This window comes from Rhinolophus ferrumequinum, chromosome 9 (assembly GCF_004115265.2).
Source record: "Rhinolophus ferrumequinum isolate MPI-CBG mRhiFer1 chromosome 9, mRhiFer1_v1.p, whole genome shotgun sequence".
Lineage (NCBI taxonomy): Eukaryota > Metazoa > Chordata > Mammalia > Chiroptera > Rhinolophidae > Rhinolophus > Rhinolophus ferrumequinum.
Window position 1 is genome coordinate 28,374,893 of NC_046292.1, and position 22,914 is coordinate 28,397,806.

The window sequence follows — 22,914 nt, forward strand, 5'->3', positions numbered from 1 at the left end:
CTGTATTACAAGTATTCAGTTGAAAAGTATTTAAATAAATATGTAAATAAAACATTTGCATTCAAAAATTCCTGTTCTTTTTCATTGGTGCATCTACATAAGATGTAAGCCCAGTTCAAGTAGTGTTTAACTAAGGTATCATCTGTATGTAATTTTAATAAAGTAGGGTGTCATGATACCTTGCAACTTCCGAAGAGCTAGTTTTGGTAGTTTGTTGTAAGATTTTTGTATTTTTTTGTAAGAAGTTGATACAGGTTTAGCTCCTAGGGGTGCCTGGAATATTCTATATAACAGCATAGGCGGCTTTAATGAAGTTGAAAAGAGCAAGTTTTTCTGCTTAGCAGCTTTGCTTTGGAATGTGAATTTTGTTAAGTCCCACGTATTCCCTTAAAAGGATGAACTATCCATTGTTTAAGCTAAAGTTTTTATTGCTGTCCACAATATCCGTTGATAATGTCAGAAAACCTTTATGCCTTTTCTTGGGTGGTGCTAAAACAGCTTGAAACTAAATTCAGAAATCAAGCCTCTTTCAATTTTAAGCTCAGTTACAACTATGTTGCATTGTTTCTTTTATTAGCCATTCTTAGAAGAGTAATGTGGAGTAATGATTGTAAAGGAATGGTAGTGCTTTTTTGAAAAAGCATACTTAGGACCTAAGGATCTAAATTAAATCTTTACTGATAAAGATCTTTGACCAAAGTTTAGTCAGGCTCATGAACCTTCTCCTAGGCCCATCTGTACACTTCCTTGTAAAATTTAGCAAGAACCCTAAGGCAGTTTAACCAAAATGCCCCACCCTTGATAGCTGATCAGTTCCTCTTCCTCTACCATCTTCAGATGATGTCTGACCACCCTGGCCTGTCTTCAGCAAGAATCCTCCCCCTTACCCCTGGTGTTTCCTCTTACTAATTTTCCACCCCCACCCTTCTCCTTGGCTATAAATTCCCACTAGTCCATTCTGTATTTGGAGTTGAGCTCAATCTTTCCTCCCTACTGAGTCCCTTTGCTGTGGTCCCTACTGGGACACTGTGTTGCCCTGAAAATAAGACCTAGCCGGACCATCGGCTCTAATGCGTCTTTTGGAGCAAAAATTAATGTAAGACCTAGTATTATACCCGGTCTTATATTAAAATAAGACCAGGTCTTATATTAATTTTTGCTCCAAAAGACGCATTAGAGCTGATGGTCCGGCTAGGTCTCATTTTCGGGGAAACACCGTAGTCCTGAATAAGGTCTGCCTTGCCATCTTTAACAAGTGTCATTGAATATCTTTTTTCTTTAACACTTTCCAAGTTATTTAGGAGGTTACATGCTAGTTTCACTTTTGCAGTCATTCCAGAAGTTTCTGTTGAGCTGAAAAAAAGGAAAGTCCTGTGACTATAAATACCTAAAGAATATCCTATGTGGTTAGCAGACTGATTCTGAAGACAATTCCAAAAGGGAACTTTGCAAGACAATTTTGAATTGTTTTCAGAATCAGTTTGTTAGCCACAATTATAATGCAATTCCTGGGTCTAGAGCTCACATTTGAGAGGGGAAAACGGGGCCACACTATTGTACCTACTATGCAAATGCACCGATCAGCGACATTCTGAGACTGTGAGGTGTGCAGAAAATCATGGCTACTAATGATCAAGTATGCAAATTATTTATAAGTAAAATCCAGTTTTCATAAAACATCACATACATTTTAATTAAATAAAATAGGGTTACAAGAACTAGATATTTACACATAATTGGAAGACCCTTATCTTTGCAAAGACCCTGTGTTGTTAATGATTGTTATGACCCCAAGTTATTGTAGTATTTTATATTCTTGAACATATTTTTTAAAAATATATTCCTAAATGTATCTTTTTAAATTGAGATATAATTGTCATATAACGTTAGTTTCAGATGTGAGTCAGTATTTGTGTGTATTGTGAGATACTGACCACAGTAAATCTATTAGAGTTAACACCCATTACCACACAGCCACAAAGTGTTTTGCTTTTGATGAGAACTTGCCAGATTATTCTCTTAGGAACTTTCAGATGTACAACACAGTATTATGAACTATAGTCACCATGCTGTGCATTACATCCCTATTACTTATTTTTATCACTGGAAGTTTGTACCTTTTGATCCCCATCACCCGTTTTGCACACGCTCTACCCCTGCCTCTGGCAACTACCAATCTGTTCTCTGTATCTATGAATTCATATTTTTAAAAATTCCACATATGAGATCATAACGGTATTTGTCTTTATCTGATTTATTTCACTGAGCATAATGCCTTCAAGGTCCACCCATGATGTCACAAATGGCAAGATTTCCTTCTTTTTTATGGCTGAACAATATTATGTTGTATATACTGGGAGTGCCAAAAAATGTATACACATTTTAAGAAAGGAAAAAACTGTATTAAAATTGTAATACTTAGTATATACCAATAACAAAAGTTGAATACAAGTAACGTTTGACTTCTGCAATTACAAGAGGTGCTCAAAGTGGTTACCATCAGCGTCCAGACTCTTCTAATTACAGCGAACTACTGCTTGAGCAATTGTTGACCAAAGTGTCCACTTGTATACATTTTTTGGCACCCCCGGTGTGTGTGTGTGTGTATCTATATGTATATATGTGAGATATATATATATATATATATATATATATGTGTGTGTGTGTGTATGTATATATGTATATATACACACACATACATACACACCCACACCACTATTTCTTTATCCCTTCATTCACTGATGGACACTTAGGTCATTCCATGCCTTAGCTATTGTAAATAATGCTACAAGGAAATTTTAAAATAATGATTTATATTTTCAAATAATATGTTTAATATGTTCTCTTTCAACCTCAAGACACGTTTGTGGACAAAGTACTTCTATATTTAAAACTATAGGTATGACCATTAATCTGAAAACAGGACAATAAAAAATAATTTCCCCACATTTCCAGACTTCTTTAACTCCTAATATTCTAGTATTGGACACATACATTACTATGTGGGGAACTTTCATTCTTTTCCTGTATAACCTCAACCTCAGAACATGATTTTGGCAAGAACCCCAAGATGTTAACACTCAGCTCAAACATGACCTTAGAGCCCCCAGAAGCCTATTTTTCTTTATTTGAAGTCTGAGCCTTTGTCTAGTTGTCAAAACACTCGGAAATAGCCATGCCTAATGTAAGCAGAATATCCTTTTTCATACCCACCTTCCCTCTAGAATGTTACACCTTGAGATATTTTTACTTCCCCCTTTTAACAGGAACACTCAAATATGTTACCTTTCTTTGTACTGTTTATAATCAGACATTAGGTTGATTTTTTTCTAGTACGAAGATAGGTATATATTTTTTTGGTTTTATTTTTCAATTATAGTGGACATACAATATTATTTTAGTTTCAGTAAGATAGGTTTATTTTTATGCTTCTATAATGCATGCTTATTATATGTATATGTACATATATATACACACACATACATACATAAAACCAAAAATATCTGATGAAGAAAATATCACCTGAAATCTCATTTTCCTGAGAAAACCATCATTAACATCAAACATCCAAGAAGAGTAGAATACAAAAAACACTGATGAACAAATAAATTGTAAACATGTTGGTAAATCTGACTTTACATTGGGTGTGATTTAAATGATTTGGAAGAGAGCTCAAAGTAAGGTGAAATGAACTAGATAATAATATTGGAAAAGAGGGAAGAATCAGGGTTAAAGTGTTATAAAGTTCTTGTTATAGAAACGGATAAAAATACTAACTTTATACCTTGTTAAATATGTATGTTAAAAATTGAGGGCTAACTATTAAAAAAATAGACTACATCACAAATCACTAGAGAGAATAACGGAAATAATGAGAACTATAAATCCAATAGAAAACAGGAAAGGAAAACTGAAGCAACAAAGAAAAGGCATGGTAAATAGAAAGCAAAAGTGAAACTGCAAGAATTTGTCAAAGTATATCACTAATCACAATAAATACAAATGGATTAAATCATCTTCCTGAGGAATAATAACGTTCTGTATTATATTTAGAGGTTTTTTTTTTAATGTCAGAAGCACTTTATAATTTGCATTGTAAAAGGTAGATAGATAATCAGGTGCTCTCCCCAACCCCAAATCAAAAGAGCTGGTAGCTTTTTGGGGAAAGGAAGGAAGAAAGAAGGTAAATTGGTGATATTATAAATTATTTCATGAACTAATACTATCTCTTATGAAAAATGTTTTCTTGAAATAATTTTTTTAAGTCTAGGAGTTAATTATAGCTAGTAAGGCAGTAAACATGTTTAATGAGAATGAGATTGCTTTCTGTGGGGCAGAGAAAGGATTTATTTAGTCTGATCTGAGCAAGGTCTTTCACAGCACAGCAGCAGTACAAAATATCTTTAAGGTCAAAGTGACTGTTTCTTTTATATCAAGGTTCTCTGTCTTCATTATATTTGAACCAAGAGGGAGGAGATTCTTTTTATTCTTCCTTTCGTCTTAACAAAAGAGAGACCTAAAAAAACATATTTTTCCAAAGTAGAGACTATCAGATTTAAAAAGAAAACAAAACCAGAAACAAGTTGCATACAAGAACACTGAAGCAAAATTATACAGAAAGGATGAAAAAGGAATGTAACAAGATCCACTAAGCAAATAATAGAAAGCTGATGCATTAATATTAATTGCTATAAATCGGGTTGGCAAACTTTTTCTGTAAAGGGCCAGATACTAAATATTTTAGGCTCTGTGGGCAAATTGTCTCTGTTATAACTACTCTGCTTCAGTAGCATGAAAGCAGCCATAGACATGTAAATGAATGAGTGTGGTTACATTCTAATAAAACTATTTACAAAACAGCCAGCAAACCAGATTTGGCCCTTTGGTGTAGACTGCTGACCCTGTTCTGATTATATATTGATTATATAGCAGTGAGTAAGTAAAAAAGGCAAGATACCAGTGCTCAAAGAATTCAAAAACCAATAATCAAACATATAATACTCTCAGGTATTGATAACTAAAATATTTTTAAAAACCTGTGAGGAGATTGAATGTGACAGGAAACTAAGGTGGAGGGGCCAAGGAAGACCTCAAAGAGGAGACTTTTAAACAGACCTGAGTGAAGTGAAGGAGGGAGTCTCAGAAAGATCGTGCAAGGGTCCTGAGGCAAGAGTGAGTCTGGCCCATTGAGAATGGGTAAGAAGTCCAGTCTGGCTGGAGCAGAGAAGTGGAGGTGAGTTTTGTGCATTAGACAGGTACCAGATTATGCGAGTTCATTCTAAATGTGATGGGAAGGCTTTGAGGATTTTGAGAAGAGTAGAATAGTCTGATTGATTTACTTTTGAAAAGTTCTCTCTGGCTATGTGTGTGTGGGAGAACAGGTAGTAGGGGTGGCAAGAGGGCAAATAGGGAGACCAGTTAAGAGGCAATTGCCTCAGAATGCAGACAACAGATGGTGGTGTTCTGGACTAGGTGGTTGGGAACAGAGATGCTCCTCTGGGGCTAGAACGCATTAGCGAGAGCAACCTTATCACCAATGTACCGAAGATGACACAGCCACAGTCTGGACATAGCTTCACTGGTCCTCTGGCTCAAGAGTCTCCTTTAAGATTGCAATCAGGATGTTGGCTGGGGCTACAGTCCTCTTAAGGCTCAACAGAGGGAAGGACATACTTCCAAGCTCACTTATGTGGTGATTGGCAGGCCTCAGAAGATCCACTTCCAAACTTACTCAAGTGGCTGTTGGCAGGCTTCAGGTCCTAACTGGCCGGAGACAAAAGTTCTTTGCCACACAGACCTCTCCAAGTACCACATGGAAAACCCACAACAAAGCAGCTGGCTGCTCTTAGAATAAGGACGTAAGGGGAGGTAATGAGGGCAAGCAAATCCTTCCAGGACTTATTAAAAAGTGACCAAAACGACTTCTCTCCCCTCACCCCTCTCCCCAGACCTGCTCTACTAACCCCCATAACCTCATATAACTAGAAGGTTGGAGAGGCGGGATGGGAATCAGCGGTCAGGAATCAGCCTTGGAAGAGAATCCCTGGCATTTCTCTTTAAAAATCAAATGAGAATGGTTCCAAGAGATTCCCCCACGGAGACGGGTTACCTGCAAGAAGGGCCTTGGAAGCCTGTACAGAAACAGTAAAGCAGACAAAGGAGAGGCCCAGTGGGCACCCTATTAAGTATACTAGCTGGGGGCGGGGACGGACCCAGAGGGTTGGAAGAGGTCACAGAGGGGTGGGGCTCCCCATCTGAGATCTGTGCAGGAGGGAGGGCCGCACATACCTGCCCCTCGCGACTTTGCCTTATAAAACCTGTCTGCCCCGTGGCCCCTGTGCTCGTGTCAGTGGTAGCCAGTGTGGTGACATTCCAGAGAGGACCACTGGCCAAATAGGAGACACTCCAAATAGGAGACACCAGTCTCTTTTCCCTCCTGTTAGTCCCCAATCGCTTAGGAGCCAGACTCCGAAGGGCACAGGGTAGGATTAGTCCAAGGCGGGCTCACCCCGGCTCAGCCCACCCGACCCTACCGGAGCTCCGCGGGGCGGCGCGCGCTGCACGCCAAAAAGGAAAGCCGTCTGCACTCCCATTGTCGGGTCCCAGGAACTAAAATTTAAAAAATGATTTTTCCAGCCCCTGATAGGGCTGAAAGAGGAAAGTCTACATGCTACAGCGTGAAGGATGGGGCAGCGCCCAGCGCCGGGTCAGGGCACTGGGGCAGCGGCGGGGTTGACGGAGACCACGCGCCGCAGGGCCTTGTGGGAGGTGCCTCCGGCTCTCAGCGCAGGCGCAGTGGGACTCAGCGGTGGGCTCCGCCCCGCGTGCGAGTGCGGGGCAGGTGAGTCTGGGTACGTCTTCGCGATGCCGGTAGCTGCTCGCTGCAAGACTGGGGTTCGCAGGGGCACCACGGGTCAGCGGGAAGATGAAGATCAGAGGGCCAGAGAGGGGGTAGGATTGAGCAACTTGAAGCCCATATCTGGGGCCCCAGGAGCTATGGTCCCAAGAAAGAGTAGCGCCTGCGATTTGGCGGCGGAGGGTTGAATCCTTCCAAGTTCCCTAAAGCAGTCACTTCACTCAGCTTTGCTCACCTGAGACAAGAGCATTAGGAATCTGCCTCCCGAGTGGCTCCAGGATCCTTTTTGCCTTCCGACTCCAGCCTTGGCTCGGCAGCCCTGTGTCCCGCTGCTCCCGGCTGTGAGCGGCCTCGGGTCCCGGCCGCGATCCCGGGATAGCGGCGGCGGGGGTCAGGTGCGGAGCTCCCCTCACTGCGCAATGCGTGCCGTGCCCGGTGTTTCCACCCTTTGGTGCCTCAGGTTTCTCCCTCAAGTGTTGCAGTCCCGGTGTCCAGAGGTCCCCAGTCTGAGTTCCTCCAGGTCTGTATCCAGGGAGGTACTTAGCGTAACTTTGAGTCCGGCTGGGTTTCCGACTGTAGGACTCTTGCTGGGGGTACAAAGACTTGGGGCCCAACAGAAAGATGCCAGCCGAGGAAAAAGTGTTCCAGAGCCCATAGGAACAAGCCATAAGAATGAAGGCTGTAGCCCCACAGGCAGCTGGAACCTATTTTGAGAGGACACACCTGTGACCTGTGGTCTCCCGCTTACACTACTGTGCCAAGGCTGGAGTCTGGAGGAGAAAGGCGTTCCAGAGCTGCTGGAGCTGCAGAGGTTACTTAGCAAGGCTTGGGTCGGGTGACCACTTTCAGGGAACAGAGAGCCCATGGAGGTTTTGACTCAGGATAGAGGGAAGAGGACTTACCTGAAACGGTGGGCGGGCGATCTGTGGCGTGGAGAAGGCATCACAGGGCGGAGTGGTGAGGGAGTGGTTCAGGCAAGGCTGAACAGCTGTCCCAGCCGGCCACTCTGGGGCTGCAAGTCAGCTTGGCTTCATGGCTCCTTTCTCCTACAGCGTGGCCTTCTTAACACCCTGCCCGCGCCCACGAGGAAGAAGACATGACTAATTCCCAGGTGAGGTGCGATTTTCCTGTTTCAGTCTAGAATGTATCTACTCTTGAGAAAAATGATAAGTTCCTCTTTCTTCCTTAGGAAAGAAGGAAACCAACATTTATGGAACGCTTACTGCATGCTACATACAGTCATCATTGACTTTTAACTCTCACAATTGTGAGAAGTGGATATTCCTATTTTACACATATAGCAACTGGCTCAGGGAGGCTATGAGACTTGTCTAGTTCACCAAGCTATTAAATGTTGGAGCCAGGATTCATCTCTTGGTCTGTTTCCTCTGCTGTACGTGTTGTCAATGGACAAATCTCCTCCTCCAGAGATTGATCCTAAATTGTACACAACTAGAGGGCTGGGCCTAATCTGTGAAACGAAAGACTCCTAAGGGAATGCTCCCTTCTTGTCTGGTGCCCTCCTTTAAGTTTGCTCTCTTCCTAACGTGTTGCTCATTCATTTATCCACTTAGTCATGACTGCTCCGTGCTCATTGGTATATTCATGTTGAGGACTGCAGTCAGTCCTATCTGTGCTGAGGAGGGGGAAAATCAGTGTGCACTGGGGTGATTGAGGAGGACTTCAGAAAGAGGTGAGCTTTTATTTCTTAAAGAGAAGATTTGAATATATGGGGAACTTCCATACCTCTTTCAAGTCTTTTTGTTGTTGATAAGTGCTTTATGGCCTAGTGTATAGTCAGTTTTTGCAATGTTTCATGTGTGCTTGATGTATATTCTCTAAAGGTAGGTGCCAACTTCTGTAGGTGTCCATAAGATCTGACTTATTCAAAATTTCTGTATATTTGCTGATGTATTTTTGTTTGCTTGACCCGTCAGTAATTGAGAAAATATGTGTGGAATCTCTTTGAGTAATAGATATGGGCAGACCTTAGAGATACTGCACGTTCTGATCCAGACCACTGCAATAAAACGAGTATCACGATAAAGGGTGTCACATGAAATTGGTTTGCTAGTGCATATGTTATGTTTATGTGTAGTCTATTAATTGTGCAATAGCATTATGTTTAAAAATATACATACCTTAATTAAAAAATTCTTTATTACTAAGAAATGCTAACCATCATGTGAGCCTTCAGCGAGTTGTCATCGTTTAGCCAATGGAGGGTCATGCCTCGATGTTGGTGGCTGCTCACTGATCAGGGTTGCTGAAGGTTGGGGTGGCTGGGGCAATTCTTAAAATAAGACAGTAATGAAATTTGCTGCATCGATTGACTGACTTCCTTTCATAAACAATTTCTCTGTAGTGTGTGATGCATTTTACCCACAGCAGAACTTCTTTCAAAATTGGAGTCAATCCTCAAACCCTGCTGCTGCTTTACCAACTAAGTTTATGTAATATGCTAAATTCGTTGTTGCCATTTCAACAATCTTCACAGCATCTTCACCATGAGTAGATCCCATCTCACTTTCTTTGCTCATCCATAAGAAGCAATTCCTCATCCATTAACGTTTTATCATGAGATTGCAGCAAGTCAGTCACATCTTCAGGCTCCACTTCTAATTCTGGTTCTCTTGCTATTTCCACCACCTCTGCAGTTAGTTCCTCCACTGAAGTCTTAAACCCCTCAAAGTCATCCATAATTTAATGATGGATCAGATATAAGGGATAAGAGAGGAAATCAAGCATGACCCCTATTTTTCTGACTTGAACATCTGTGTGGTTGAGGTGTGGTTTCCTGATTTAGGGAACAGTGGGAGAGAAGCAGGTTTAGAAAGGGAGATAAAGTCTGAATTGAGTGTGTTGATTTAGATGCTTTGAGACATCCAAGTGGGTTTTTATTTCATTGATTACCTACTATAGATCAAGCACTACTTCACACTGGATGTTCATCAAGTAGAGTTAGATGTGGAACTCTAGTTCTAGCTAGAGGTCTTGGCTGCCAATGTACATTTGAGAGTTGTCAGCCTTCAGATGGCATTTGAAGCTATCAGAATAGGTGAGGTCACATAGGGGAATGAGAAGAGGGCATAGGATCCAACCCAGAGAACCCCAGTATTGATGAGTCGAGTAGAGGAGACTAAGAAAGAGTGATCAGAGAGGTAGACAAAAACCAAGTTACTAGGCTATCCAGACTCTAAGAGGAGAGAGTTTGAGGAAGCTCGTGTGGTCAGCAGGGCCAAATAATGCCATGGAGTCAAGCATAAAAAGGAGTAAAAACTTGCCGTTGGATTTATCAGCAAGGAAGTCATTACTTATCTTAATGAGGATGAATGTCTAGAATTGGAATTGCTGGATTAAAGGATACGTTTGATAAATACTGCCAAACAGTTCTCCCAAAGAGTTTGTAGCAGTTTATATACCTTCCAACAGTGTATGAGGCTACCTGCTTCCTCACACCTTAACTAGTAATGGGTATTATAAGTCTTTGCCCAATGGATAGGGGGAAACAATGTCTCATTATCTGAATGTCCATTTCTTGGATAATTTGTGAGGCAGCATATTTTATCTTTTTAAATTGATTTTTAAGTGCTCTTCATATTATTAGTCTTGGTGAGCCTCTGCATAAGATATTATGTATTTTTTTAAAATTGTATTGTTCTTTTAATTATTCTTATGGCTTGGGGCAGAACTCTGAAGTCCCTTTTATTCTGCCTACATTTCTCAGTGTTGCCAAGTTTACCCTTTGTACCACAAACGGTGGTGTAGATGCGTGCTAACTGAAGAGGAATTACTGTTCATTGGTGTGTTAGGAACCTGTTACGTTCAAGGATGTGGCTATGGATTTCACGGAGGAGGAGTGGGGGCAACTGGACCCTGCACAAAGGACCCTGTACAGAGAGGTGATGCTGGAGATCTATGCCAACCTGGTCTTAGTGGGTGAGGACAACTACTCTTTAGAGAATTTTTGTTTCCTTGGTCGTTAAAAGCTGTGGGCTCCAAAAGTGTTTAACTAAGCAAGGGCTTGAGATTCAGATATCAGAGTGTCCAAATCACTATTGAAGAAAGAAAAATGTTGCTACCTAAATAAAAAAACTTTCCCCTCCCCCATTTGTAGTTCTCTTTTTTCTTTTTCTTATGTTTATTCACATAACAGAAAATTAACCATTTTAACGTATACAATTCAGTGGCATTACAACGTTGTATAATTACCTCCTCTATCAAGTTCCAAAACATCACCCCAAAAGAAAACCCCGTACCCATTAAGCAGTCACTCCCCATTCCCTCTCCCTGTGATTACTTTTTAATTAGAAAAATATTAAAAGGATATTATACATAAAGTGAAAAGTATCTCTCCGATTCTTTTCTGTTTATATTCACATATAAAGAGGGACAAAGTATATAAGCTCACACACACAGGCATACCTTGGACATATTGCTGTTTAGGTTCCAGACCACTGTAATAAAACGAGTTTTATAATAAAGTGAGTTGTTGGTGGAGGGTGTTGCCTTCAGTTTGTAAAAAAGCAACACTTGTAAAGTGCAATAAAGTGCAGTACAATAAGATGAGGTGTTTATTTTGTATCTTTGTATTTATTTGTTTATTTTACAAAAATGAGTTCTGCAACATCCTTTCAGTTAATATATGTTATATATCTTTATATGTCAAAATATTTAGCTCATTTCAATCCTTTTTTTCATTATTTAGAGCCATTTCAATCTTTTTCATGGCTGTATCATATTCTATGGTGTATTGATGTAATGAAATTAATTTTTTAATCACTGCTTTAGTGATGTATATTTAAGATACCAATTTCTCTCTATTATAAATAATACTGAAATTGCTGTGCTTGTACTTGTATTTTTGGATATTTTTGATTCTGATATTTCTATAGAAAAAATTTCTAGAAGAAAAATTGGTGGATCAGAAGATTATACATTTACTTTACTGTCAAATTGCCTCCTGAGGAGTTTGAGTCAATTTATATTCTCATGAGAATTCCCACTCTTCACACTCTCGCTGCTCCCAATCTTTTGTTTGTTTGCCTATCTAAAAAGTACCATCATTTGATTTCCCCCCTTTTCCTTCTAGGCCTGCTTTTCCTCTAGTCTTCTCTTCCTCGCAGTAAAATGGAAACTCCACTCTTCAAGTTGCTTAGGCCAAAAACCTTGGAGTCATCCCTGACTTCTTTTCTCTTACCCCCAAATCAATCTATCAGCAAATCTGTCAGTCCTGCTTTCAAATTATATCCAGAGTCTAATCACGCCTCACTACCTCCGCTGTTGTTACCCTATTCTAATCAACCATCCTCTCTCTCATTGAATAGCCTCCTACCTGGTCCTCCTTCCTCCCCTCATCCCAGCCTATTTCCATATGGCAATCACTCTGATCCTCTAACACACTGAGTCAGATCAAAACCTTCCCATACCAATGCCCTTCAGTTGGTGAATGGTTAAACTGGGGTACATCTGTGCTATGGAATACTACTCGGCAGTAAAAGGGAATAAACAATTTAATCACACAAAAGCTAGGATAGATCTCTGAAGGGAATTGTGCTAAGTGAAAAAAAGTCATTCTCAAAAGATTACATACTGTATGATTTAATTTAGATAACATTCTTGAAATGACAAAATTAGAGAGATGTAGAACGGATTAGTGGTTGCCAGGAATTAGGGATTGAGGAAGTAGGAAGTGAGATCGGTCTGGCTGTAATAGAACAGCACAAGGGAGCCTTGTAATCAAATAGTTCTGTTTCTTGACTGTAGTAGTTGCACATCTACACATGTATTAATAATAAAATTGCATAGAACTAAGTACACATACACTCACAAATGAGTGCATATAAAATTGGTGAAATTTGAATGAAGTCTATGAATTATAGACTTCATCATTTTAAATGTAAAATAGTATATAAAAATTGGATTTGAAAACATATTTTCTGTAGAAATCTTAGAAAATACAGATGATTAATGAAATTCCATTCCACATTTTATTTTTAAGTATATTCCATTAAAAATGGAATATTATTCAGTGCTAAAAAGAAATGGGCTCTCAAGCCATGCAAAGACATGAAAGAAACTTAAATGCATATTACTAAGACACCAATCTGAAAAAGCTGTATATTGTGTGATTCCGAATCTATGACATTCTGGAAAAGGCAAAACTCTGAAGACAATAAAAAGATGAGTTGTTGTCAGGGGTTAGAGGGGAGGGGCGATCAATAGGCAGAACACAGAGGTTTTTTAGGGCACTGAAACTATTTTGTATGATACTATAATGGTAGATACATGTCATTATACATTTGTCAAAATCCATAGAGTGTGCAACACCACGAATGAATCCTACTGTAAATTATGGACTTTGGGTGATAATGTGTGTAGGTTCACTGATTATAACAAATGTACCACTTTGTCACCAGATATTGATAGTGGGGGAAGCTTGTGGGATGGGGGATGGGTGGGGGCATAAGGGGACTGTATTTTCTGCTTAGTTTTGCTGTGAACCTCAAATTGCTCTATGAATTAAAGTCTATTGAAAACAACACTGCAGCTAAAACAAAAAAAAACAAAGTATAGGGGTGGGGTTAAAAAGAAATCAAACCTGCAAACAAGAAAAAAACGTAAGATTTTATGTGTACACTTCCATTATTATTTCTGATACGTAATATATACACATATGTAAATATGTATTTATACAAAATGGGGTTATACAATGCATGCTTTTCTAATCTACACTTTACACTTAATATATTGTGACCATCTTTCTAACTTTTTATTTTTTCTGACTCACCAATCTCTTTTAGAAGACCCTTACCCCCAAAGTTAACAGAAGTACATGCATACAAAGTTTTATACATATTTTGGGGGTTTCATCAACTCCCTGAAGCCCATCCATGAGCCCCTTTGCATTTTAAAAGCTGCATAGTATTCCATTGTGTGAAAATACCTTGATTTATCCAAAAATTTGTTAATTGAATTAAATATTTATAATGGGCACTATTCTAGACACTGGGGATACAGCAGTGAATAAAACAAAGTCCCACTAATATGGCACATATGGGGCGAGATAGACAATAAACACAAATATACAGAGGGTGCCAAAAAAAAAGGAAAAACATTTTTTTTAAATACGTTTTATTGGGGAATATTGGGGAACAGTGTGTTTCTCCAGGGCCCATCAGCGCCAAGTCATTGTCCTTCAATCTAGTTGTGGAGGGCACAGCTCAGCTCCAAGTCCAGTTGCCGTTTTCAGTCTAGTTGCAGGGAGCGCAGCCCACCATCCCATGTGGGAATTGCACCAGCAACCTTGTTAAGAGCTTGCGCTCTAGCCAACTGAGCCATCCGGCTGCCCCTGACATTTTTTTTTTTAATTCAACTTTGGGGTTTTTTTAAACTTTTAAAATTTATTTTAAGTGTGTTTTTCCAGGACCCATCAATTCCAAGTCAAGTAGTTGTTTCAATCTATCGTGTTTCCCCGAAAATAAGATCTAATAAGCGCTAGCATGATTTTTCAGGATGACATCCCCTGAATATAAGCCCTCATGCGTCTTTTGGAGCAAACCTTAATATAAGACCCCGTCTTATTTTCGGGGAAACATGGTAGTTGTGGAGGGCGCAGCTCACAGTGGCTCATGTGGGGATCAAACTGGCAACCTTGTTAAGAGCACTGCGCTCTAACAACTGAGCTAATCAGCCACCCCGTGTATAGACATTTTAAGAAAGGAAAAAAACTATTAAAATTGTAACACTCAATATATACCGATAACGTTTGACTTCTGCAATTACAAGAGGTGATCAAAGTGATTACCATCAGCGTAATTTAATACAGTTTTTTCCTTTCTTAAAATGTCTATACATGTTTTTGGCACCGTCTGGACATGTATCAGGTGATGAGTGCTCTGAAGCAGGGTAAGGAAAGGTGGGGGCAGTGGAAGGGTGGAGTGTGATGGGGAAGGCCTGTCTGATACGGTGACTGGGTCAGGGATCTGAAGGAAGTGAGGGAGCAAGCACTGAGGACGTGGGGGAAGAACGTGCCATAAACAATCCACTATTGTGTCTCAACCCATTCGGGCTACTTTTACAAAATACCACACACTGGACTGGGAGGCTTACAAACAACAGATATTTATTTCTCTCAGGACTGGAGGCTGGAAGGCCGAGATAAGGGTGCCATCATGGTCGGGTGAGGCCCTTCTAAAGGGTGACACTCTACTTGTATCCTTACATGGTGAAGTGGCTAGTGAGCTCTGTGGGGCCTCTTTTATAAGGGTACGAATTCCACTCAGGAGGGCTTCCTTCGCTCTTATGACCTATCACTGCCAGAGCCCCCCCCTCCTAATGCCATCACCTTGAGCATTAGGTTTCCATCATGGATTTGTGAGGGACAAACATTCAGACTGTAGCGTGTTGAATGTATGCCTTTCTAGTTATTTTGCTGTGAAACAGTGCTTCAGTCTACCTTATGGTACATTTGTCTGATTATTTCAGTAAGACAACGTTCTAGAAGAATTGTTATATAAAAGTGTATGTATGTTTTAAGGTTTTAAACACTGTTCCCCACGAGGGACGTATCTGTAGGCCAGCCACTGTTCAAAGTACTTCACTGGAATTAATTGATTTGCTCTCTTCACAATAACCCTGTGAGACAGGTGGATATTAACATCATCCCCATTTTATAGACAAGGAAACTGAGGCACAGATACCTATTTTTCTGTAACCTCATTATTTTTTAGTCATTGGTTCATTATGGCTATTATTCCATATCAGTGTATCCAGATCTACCTTACTCTTTTTTTTCTTAACCCTGTCCTTTTTAAAAAGGTGGACTGTATACCATTCTACAGCAGCATAATTCATTTAACTAGTCTCTTCCTGATGGACATTTAGGCTATTTTCAATTTGGCAATATTATAATGCTGTAATTAATATTCCTGTTGACATATTTGCTGAGTGTTTTAGAAAGATATATATACAGTAATTTTAGATTTGACAATTGCTTTGTGATTGTTATATTCTAGTGGATTATTCCTTTTGTCCTACTTAGTGTATTTTGCCTCAAACTCTGCTTTGTCCGATATTATGTGGTTCATCTGCTCTCTTTTAGTTCGCATTTACCTAGTATATATCTTTGTCTCTTGAAAGCTGAGTATGGCTGTGTTTTTTAAACCTAATCGTGGCATCTCTAAGACTTTAGCCCATTCACATTTACTGTGATAATTGACATATTGGTTTGATTGCTGATATTTTGTGCATTCTGTTTAATCTCCCTATTATTATTTGGCGTTCCAGAAAAATTCTTGTTTCTTTCCTTTTCCCCCTATTTTTTTCATTTTCAGACAAACTTTTCGAGTCCCTGCATGTTTGAAAAGGAGTTTATGTTCTCCCCACTTGTGAATACTAGTTTGACAGAGTAGAACCCTTTAGTTTCAAGATAGTAATTGTATCTGTATTCTTAAGCTTCTGATATTGCTAATTCCAATCTAATTCATTTAGTCATTTTATTTTATTTCATTTTAACTGTTTTTCTTTTCCCTCCCTTCTGGAAACATTTAGAATTTTCTGTTTCTCCTTGGAATTTTGAAATTTTGCTAGGATGTGCTTAGGTATGGTTGTTTTTTTTTTTTCTTTTTCGTTTTCTTTTCTTCAGTAATCATGTTTGCCAGTCATTGAGCCTGTTCATCTCTGAATCCTTCAGCTCAGGGAAGTTTTCTTTTGGTATTTGATGAGATTTTTGTTGAGGGAAAGGAGGAACATTATTCATTTCTATTTTTTATGTTTCATGTCATCCCTTTTTATGAGTTTTTATTTTGACTAATTGTGGTCGTCTTTGTGTTTTTTTTTCTTTTGGTATCTTCCTTTTGCCCTTCTAGGGTAATCATCAGTTCAGGTTTAGGATTCTTGACTATCGTCTTTTCCCCTCAGGACTCTGGAGACATTATACAATCGTTTTCTGCCAATATTACTCTTTATTTGAGGGAGTAACTTGTTTTGTTTTTTATTTTGTATGCTTATAAGATGTTTTCTTGAACATTGAAATTCAGAAATTTCATCCAGATATATGTATATATGTTAGTTTGTCTTTTTTTTTTTCGGCACTCCTACGTGGCACTAGGAGAATACTTCCAATCTAAAGAATCAAATTCTCTTTCAGATTAAATACATTTTCATTACTTCTTCTATTTGTTCCCTCCTTCTGAATCTCTTATATGTATATAAGCTCTTCTAGATGTATCCTTCATGACTTAATATTTTTCTCACAATTTCACTTTGTAAAGTCTTTTTTTCTGAGTCCTGATAGAACTCTTCAAGTTGGTCTTTTGATTGACTAATATAGTTTCCCACATCCTCTAGTCTGATACTCTATTGCTTGTCCCTCCATTAAGATTTCTTAATTTGACGATCATATCCTTCGTCATTGTAAACATTTTCTCATTCTCAAAGCATCCCCTTTCCACACAGGAAAGAAACTTTATGACTGTGCTGAGTGTGGCAAGAGCTTTAGTCAGAGCACAGATCTCCGCTATCATCAGAGAATTCACACTGGAGAGAAACCTTTCATATGTGACACATGTGGCAAAGGCTTCAGTTATAACACAAATCTTCACGTTCATCAGAGGGTCCACACAGGAGAGAAACCTTTTAAGTGTGAGGAGTGTGGCAAGGGCTTCCATCAGAGCTCCAATCTCCGCATCCATCAGAGAGTCCACACTGAAGAGAAACTACAAATGTGCTAAGTGTGGTAAGGGATTCAGTTGGAACAAAGATCCCCAAGTGCATCAGAGAGCCTACACAAGGGAAACTGTTTAAATATGGGACTCTTAAGATGCAAACATTTATGCTCATCAGAAAGTCCACACAGGAGAGAAACCAGTAAGTGTGAGGAGTGTGGTAAAGACTTCGACTACAGTGCTAATTTTCATGTCCTCCAGGGCATGGAACCGGGGAGAAACTCCACAAAAACGATGTGTGAAAAGGGCTTCTTCAGTCAGAGATATATCCTGAAGTTTTCAAAGAATTCACACAGAAGAAAAACCTTTTATATGTGATAAGTGTAGTAAGGGCTTTGGAAAGAGCACTGAGCTGGCGTCCATCAACAAGCCTACACAGGAGAGAAATGCGACAGATGTGCTGAGTGTGGTGAAGGTTTCATTTGGAACACAGATCTTCTCCAGCAGAGTCGATGCAGGAGAAAAACTGTAAACATGATACCTGTGGTAAGGGCTTCAGTTACAATGCGAACCTTCCTGTTCATTAGAAAGTCCACATGGTAGAAACCCTGTACATGTGAGATGTGAGCTCAAATTTTCACACCCGTCAGATTCCACGTGGAAGAAAACCCCTGCCAGTGTGAAGACTGTGGTAAGAGCTTCCGCTGGAGTGCAGCTCTCCGCCTTTAGCAGACAGTCTATTTCTCTCACAAGACGGTGAGCATAACGAGAGTGCAGCTCTGGGTGCTTTGCTCGCCGCCATGTCCCCAGCTCCTAGCACAGTGCCTGGCACAAGTAGTCACTCAGTAAATACTTGTTGAATGAAAATCCATGTGGAAGAGAACCCCTATTCGTGTGATACATGTGGTAAGGGCTTCAAGGTCCACACCTTGAAACCTTTTTAAAAAATACGTTGTGTGGTAAAGATTTCAGTCAGATCACGGGTTTCATCATGAGTCAATCCCTGCAGGAGAGAAATTCTCTTAGCCTGATGAACATGCTAATGGACTTAATCAGAGAGAAATATTCAAGTTATTAAATCAGTGTAGTATCTATATTCTTATCTTCAACATAAGAATCCACACCCCAAAACTGTGTCAATTGTAAAAATATGTTAGTAAAAACTCATAGGGTAAAACATGTCTATTTATTATTTGGGGAAAAAATCCTGTGAATGAGATATGAGATATGTGTGAAGCTCTGCACTGACTATCTCTACATGGGTAAGGTTGACTCCACCGGAATCTGGTACCCGTAGCTATTCTTTTATATTTCATCTCACAGAGGCACATATTAGACATAACCAGTGAGTTACCCAGGTCCCGTGAATCACCTGGGAAGGACACCTGGCAAAGTGCCCTTCTAGGGTGAGAGTCCCCCAGCCGTAAATGAGTGTCTCCCTGTCCATCACGGTACCAGGCTGCTGGATGCCTCTCATCCTGGTAAAGCATCTGCAGGGTAGATGTCTATAGAAGACATAGCTTAAGAAAGGGACTGGGTCAGGGTTATGGAAGTGAGTTAAGGGAGAGGAGAGCAAATCTGAGAGGGTAGGGAATCGTTAGAAGGAAGAAAAAGAAAAGAACAGCACTAGGTTGTGGGATGGTGGGGATAGAAATCTCACGGGCTTCTCCAAAGTCTCTAGCAAGTGTATTGACCCCTTCCAGGGCTCTCCCTGGAAGTCTGTGCTGACCACAGTGTGGTCTGTGGCAGGTAGATGGACCCCACTGGCATCAGGGCCAGTCGAGACCAGAGGCCTTAAATGCTTCGAGGGGCCTTGGAAGGCAATTCCATGCCCCATCATTTCTCCACCTGGTCCAAGTCAGGTGAGACCATTATCCCTCGGCATAATTGGGAGACAAAGCCTGGGGGCCTGGCAATGAAGAGGGAAGACCCGGGGCAGTAGCAGTGAAGAAGAGGGCGGGAAAGGAGTTTGTCAACATTTCAACGGAATCCTTCTCTTAGCAATGTGTTCTGCTATGTCCCCCTAAGCAGTCCTTTTGGAGGAAAGGATATCCATGATTAGAGAGGCTTTGGGGCTCTTTAGGAGGACCGCCAGTTGAGCAGTCCAGGCACCACCGCTCCAAGTTGGGAAAGGGGGTTTATATCCCTGGGGACTGTCATGGCAACTGACACAGGGGAGGCGGTCAAACATCATTGGATGAAGGTTTTGAACTCTGAGGTTTTATATTAGTTTCTTTTCCTTCTTACTCTTTGTTTTTCCTTTTATTTTTTTCTTTCTTTCTGTGTTTAGATTTTAAAAAATATTTTAAGTATAAAATATTTGAGACATAGAAAACTTAGAAAGTATAACAATTATTTTCTCTCCTCTGAGATTAACTAGATGTTAACATTTTTGCCATACTAGCTTCAGATCTTTTTTGTTAAGGAAAAAACCGCAACAAATACAACTAAAGCCTCATGCTCTATCTTTTCTCTCAACTCTGCTCAGAGGTAACCATTATACCTAAGTTACCGTGTATTACTCCTGTGTATGTTTTTGTCTTTTTATGACCTGTATGTCCATGGTATTTTAATTTTTATATAGATATATATTATCTTTTTGCAATGTGCTTTATTCACCAAACATTACATTTTTCAGATTTTTAATGCTGTTTTAGAACTAACTGATGGATTTTAACTTGTGTCATGTTCTAAACTATCTCAGATAGATATTCTTTTTAATAGATTATTTGTATATCCCTGTGCCAATAACACACTTTTGACTATTATAGCTTTATAGAAATTGTCTTGGCTAGTTAAAGGCCTCTATTCTTTCATATAATTGTAGTATCAGCTTGTTAAAACCCTTGAAAAAAATCTGTTGGATTCAGAGTTTTGGGGGGTTTTGTCTCTTTCTTTTTTCTCTCCTTTCATTCCTTCCATTGGATGATGTTTTCTCTCTTTTTCTCTACAAGATTAGTAGTTAAATTTTTATATCTTTTTGTTTTATATTAGCATACAGAACTTAACAAAATTTGTATTTTGTCACTCCTTAACAATAAAGAATAGAACACTTTAACTCTTCTTCTCCTTCTCCCATGTTACATGTTATACATGGTTTTATTTCCATTGTGTTTTTAACACACCCCAAAATTTGTCACTATTATTATTGTAAATAACCAATGAAAGTTTAGATTAATCTGCACATTTGCCAGTTTTTTTTACCACAGGTTCTTGCATTTCCTCCTTCCTGCTGAGTACATTTCCTCAGCCTTCCAGAGCAGGGCCAGCTTGTGATGTGGTTGAAAGCACCAATTCTGCAGGCAGACTCCATGGGTTTGATATTTGGCTCTGCTGATCTTTAACTACATGACCTTGAGCAGATTACTTGATTGCTTTGTGCTTCAATTTCTCCATCTGTAAAATAGGGATGATATTATTATTTACCTTATGGGGTTGTTATTAGGATCAAATGAATATTTATAGAATGATTAAAATAGTACCTGCTACATACTAAGCCTTATACAAATGTTTCTTATATAAATAAAATAAAAGAATCCCTCAGTTTTTCAGCAAGGGTGTCTGAGATGTCTGAGAGTAGTAAATTTTTTATTTCTTTATTTTGCCCCTCACTCTTGTGTTATAGCTGGGTATAGCAATCTAACATTCAGTTTTACTCAGCAGTTCCTTAGCCACTAGTGCTGCTATTGAAAAGTCTGTTATTAGTCTAATTATTATTCCCTTTCAGACAGTCTGTCTTTTGTTTTTGGTTGTTTTTAAGATGACTTCTCTATCTTTAAAGAGGTTTTGCAAAATTCTGAAAAGCTAACAAATATTCTGCCATTTTACTATACGTACCTGGGTGTAGGTTTACTTATATTTTTCCTAATCAGGGCACACTCAGTTTCTACATGGTAATTTCTGTTTTATTAGTTTTTATTCTTTATTATATACTACTTCTTTTAGATTTATATTTTTTCTAGCTTCTTGCGTTACATGGTTAGAGCTTATTTATTTTCAGCCGTGCTTGTTTTGTAATAAATGCATTTCACTGAATTAAATTTCCCCTGAATACTTGGCAGCATCCTTTCCAAAAACAGTTTGACAATATATATCAAAAGCCTTTAAAATGTCAATGCCATTTGACTCAGAAATTTAGCATCTAAGAATCTATGTTAGGGACATAATCAGATGAAATATGTATAAAAGGTATACATTACCATGTTATTTCTACTACTTTTAAAAAGAAGAAATGGATACTTTGTAATAACAGAAATGTTTTCTAAGTCATAATATATCTATAGTGCGGTATTCTTCAGCAAGAAAAATGTTTTTGGATCATTTTTAATGACAGGAAAATTTGCATGATATAGCAGATGTAAAGATACACACATAGACAAAAAAACTGGAAAGAAATACACTAATATATTAATAGTGTCAATGGATATTTTTATTTTCTACTTTATGCTTTTCAGGATTTTGTCAGCAGTCTCTAATGCTTCCCAATCCCTATTGACAATAATATTGATTCTTCTAATTACAAAATGATATATGTCTGTTATAAAATATCAAAATATTATGATGCATAAGTAAGTATAACTGGTTTATTATGGAGTGTCAACTCAGTGGGGTATATAAGGTCATGAAATAGTTTTATTTTTTTCCAGTCACTGCCTTCATCCGCATTCTGTTGAATCCCTCTGAATGAATGAATGAATGAATATTGAATGGAAAAGAGAGGCCCTGAGGTAGAGCTTTAGGAAAGAGGAAGACTTTGTCTCTTATCAGTTCTCTGAGGAAGAATACAAACTGGCTAAAAGATTAAAAACTGGCGAAAATATTTGCAATCCATATCACAAAGGGATCCATCTCCCTATTTATCCAGAGCTCTTAGATATCAAGAAGGAAAACTCAAAAAATCTGAAGAGACTGTTCAGAGATAATACAAGTCACACTTATATGTATGGAAAAGCATCAAAATTTAATATATATTTAAAAATATATATAATGCATTTTATATAAGAAGAAGAATGAGACTACATATCCATATTTGCTTATATTTGTATAATATCACACTGGAAGAATAAACAAAGGACTAATAAAATGGTCTGGAGGAGCAGGGATGGGAGAGAGTCTTTTCTGTACTTTTTACTTACTGCTTTTTGTATTTTTAAATATAGTTTTGATTTGAACATACTACCTATTTTAAAAATAATGTCTAATGAGATAAATGGCTTTTTAGCATTTATTGATATTATAATATTGGTTTCCCTATTGTATTAATTATTTTTAATAAAATATGTGTAACTTTTGCATCTATGTTTGTTTTATTTTCTTTTTTGGTACTATTTTAATGAGGATTGGGTATTATGATTATGCAGTCTCTAAAATGGGGTAATTCACCTTAAATAA

At 38.8% G+C, this 22,914-nt stretch overlaps 1 long non-coding RNA gene across 1 annotated transcript in view; it reads left to right on the plus strand.

Moving 5' to 3' along the window:
* Positions 1 to 6,803: 6,803 nt before the first annotated feature.
* The window catches only part of LOC117027185 (uncharacterized), a 33,653-nt gene continuing 17,542 nt past the window's right edge, over positions 6,804 to 22,914 (plus strand). Inside the window, exons 1-2 of the long non-coding RNA XR_004423880.1 lie at positions 6,804 to 6,841; positions 7,909 to 7,967. This is a non-coding gene — a long non-coding RNA (uncharacterized LOC117027185). The remainder of the gene's footprint in view (positions 6,842 to 7,908; positions 7,968 to 22,914) is intronic.